The following is a 2,941-nucleotide window of genomic DNA, read 5'->3' as shown; positions in this document are numbered from 1 at the left end:
ACAAAGTTGAAGCCTTATGATTGTTAAGAAGAATGAAAAATATCTACATAGAACTACAATATAAAATACAAGATTACTTTTAAATATATTTTGCTCATGGTTGCCCACCGAGTTAATTGCTATTGTGGATAAATATCAGAGCTTCTAGTTTTCTCATTACAAGATGAAATTACAAGATGATGACAGAGCCCACCCCTGAACAATCATATACTAGAAACTGAAAAATCAAACAGGCAATTTTAGAGTTGAATATACCATGACAGGTATAAAACAAGACACTATAAGAACACACAAAAAGGACATTCTAGTTTTCTATTAATACTGTCTGCTTCTTGGTGGAGGTGATATGTAAGTTGATACCTGAAGTACAAGGAGAAATTGTGTCAGGTGGAGGGAAGACACATATACAAAGAACATATACAAAGAGTGAGGAAGAACACTTGTGGAATTGCAAGTAGTCTACGCTGAAGAGGTGCTAGAGCAAAGCAACACAGTAGGGTAAGTGGCGACAGAGAAGGCTGAATAATCTGGCAAGAACCAAATTGATTTGGGTGTTTTTATTCCATATAAGGAACTTGGAATTTTACTCAATGGCAAAAGGTAAGCCAATGACAAAATCAATGACTGGAGATTTAAATATCACCTGTCAAGTGACAGCTCTATGGACTATAATTGCTTAACTATTACTAAGACAAGCCTGAGGTTTTGGTCTTATACCACTAGCAGAAACAAGAATTTGAGAAAGCCCACATATTCAGGTTGACGGTTCCATAGGAATGGCAGAAGTGAAGGAAGATTATAGCCAGAAATAATAACAGATACATAGACATTTGGAGATTTTTAAAAAAGTCTGAACCAACATGATGACTAAATGAGGAATAAGTATGTTCTTCATTATGTTAATGTTTTACATTTTTTATTGGCTACATATTAAAAAAATTTAATGTAGTACTTATTATCCAAACCATGGAAAGGGATGCCATTTACTATTCATAGTTTATTTCAGAAATCAATGACCATCTTAATTCATAAATTTGGCAACATACCTTCTTCTAGTTCTCTAGTTATATTCCTTTCCATCTCCTGCTGCATCTGAAATAAGTCAAATATTATTTATAATGTTCAAGTTAAACAAGAGACATTATTGTAGGAACTGTATATAGCTTATGAAATGTGGTCTTTAAATAACACTTTTAGAGACTAAAACTAAGTTAGGGATTGCTTAAATAGAAAGATAATCACGTAAATAAAATAAATCCCTACTTATTTTTTTTAAAGATTTTATTTATTTATTTGAGAGAGAGAGTGAGAGAGAGAAAGAGCATAAGAGGGGGGAGCGGGAGAGGGAGAAGCAGACTCCCTGCTGAGCAGGGAGCCCAATGCGGGACTCGATCCCGGGACTCCAGGATCATGACCTGAGCCAAAGGCAGTTGCTTAACCAACTGAGCCACCCAGGCGCCCAAATCCCTACTTATTTTAATCTTAGGTAACTGAGAAGAAACATATGTAATGCTATTTAGATGAATCTGATAAAAAGTACAATTAATACTGGTCTATTGAATATACATACTTTCTGGAAGAAGAGGAAGATGGCAGAGGAGTAGAGGACCATAGTTTTGTCCGGTCCCTGGAATTCAGCTGGATAGCTTTCAAATCATTCTGAAGACCTGTGAACTCAACCTGAGATCTAAGAAAAGAACTGTTGCAATTCTACAAATAGGAAAGCGACCACTTTCTGCAAGGTAGGAGGTGTAGAGAAGCGAATACGCGGTGATCCATGGGAAGATAAACCGTGGGGGGGTGGGAGCCTCCATAAGCCGGCTATCAGAAAGTGATAAAGCAGTGGTGTGCAAATCAGAACTTTTAGAAGTCTGCTCTGGTGAGGGACATCCCTGCTTGAAAGGCGCTCAGGTGCAGAAGCAGGGTGGAATCCTAGGTGGGACAGCCTTATCTCAGGATCCCCCAGCGTCACAATAAGAATGGGGGTGCCTGAGTATGGGAGAGTTCCCAGGCATTTGAGCAGTGAAGCCGGCTGCAATCAGAGAGCTGAGGAGGGGGCTTTCAGCTCAGTGTTGCCATAAACCACAAACTGCAGCCAGTTGGGCGACTGCACTCAGAGCAGGGGCCGTACAAGCGGCAGAACCAGGGCAAGACCTCCCTCCCTCCCCCAGGAGGAGTGGCATGAATGCATGCCACAGGAGACTGCCAAGTTTGGAAACTCCAAAGGGGGTTGCATGGCTGAGATAAAAATGATCAGTCACAGGCTGGGTGTACACAGAATGCAGACAGAAACCAGGGAGACAAGAGTGATTGACAGCTTCTCCATGAGGGCACACTGAAGAGTGGAGGGTGCCAGCTTTCAGCTCCAGGGCTGGACACTAGGAGGCTGACATTTTCATTCTCATCCTATAAAGTGGTGCGGAAAGCCTTCAGGGAACAAAAGCCACATAGAGCAATCCCGAGGCCCGGACTTAGCCTGGCTCCCTGGCAAGGGCAGTGCAGTATTGCTGGAGCAAAGACCTCTGAGAATCAGCACAACAGGCCTCTCCTCCAGAAAGTCAGCAAGAACATGCAGCTAAGACCAAGTTTACCGATCACACAGAACTACAAAACTCCAGCACTAGAGGAAAAGACTATATAGAATTCATGGCTTTTTCTTGTGATTCCTTAATCTCTCAATTGTAATTTTTTTTTTCCATTTCAACCAATTTCTTATTTTATCAACTCGTTTTTTAAAACTTTTTTAATGTTCATTTTTATAATTACATTCTGTACTTTCATTGTATTTAATTTTATTTTTGCATATACAGAAGTTTTTCCTTCTTTACAATTTTGGGATGTAGTTTCTTCTAACAAACAGACCAAAATACACCCAGAATCTACTGTACTGCTCTGTTCTCATCACCTGTCTGATTATATTCTCTTTCACCTTTAATTCTTA

The 2,941-nt window shown here is 40.0% G+C and overlaps 1 long non-coding RNA gene across 1 annotated transcript; it reads right to left on the bottom strand.

Annotated features, from left to right (window-relative positions):
- Positions 1 to 995: 995 nt before the first annotated feature.
- On the bottom strand, positions 996 to 2,935 carry LOC145718778 (uncharacterized). The gene is made up of 2 exons (XR_014142014.1): positions 1,571 to 2,935; positions 996 to 1,092 (listed from the first exon to the last, which is right to left on the bottom strand). It is a non-coding gene; the product is annotated as an uncharacterized LOC145718778 (long non-coding RNA).
- Between the last annotated feature and the right edge of the window lie 6 nt (positions 2,936 to 2,941).

The sequence above is a fragment of the Leptonychotes weddellii genome, unplaced genomic scaffold (genome assembly GCF_054177405.1).
Source record: "Leptonychotes weddellii isolate Sample4059 unplaced genomic scaffold, ASM5417740v2 HiC_scaffold_21703, whole genome shotgun sequence".
Classification (NCBI taxonomy): Eukaryota; Metazoa; Chordata; class Mammalia; order Carnivora; family Phocidae; genus Leptonychotes; species Leptonychotes weddellii.
Note: the sequence above shows the minus strand (reverse complement) of the source record. Positions and strands in the feature narration are given on the sequence as shown.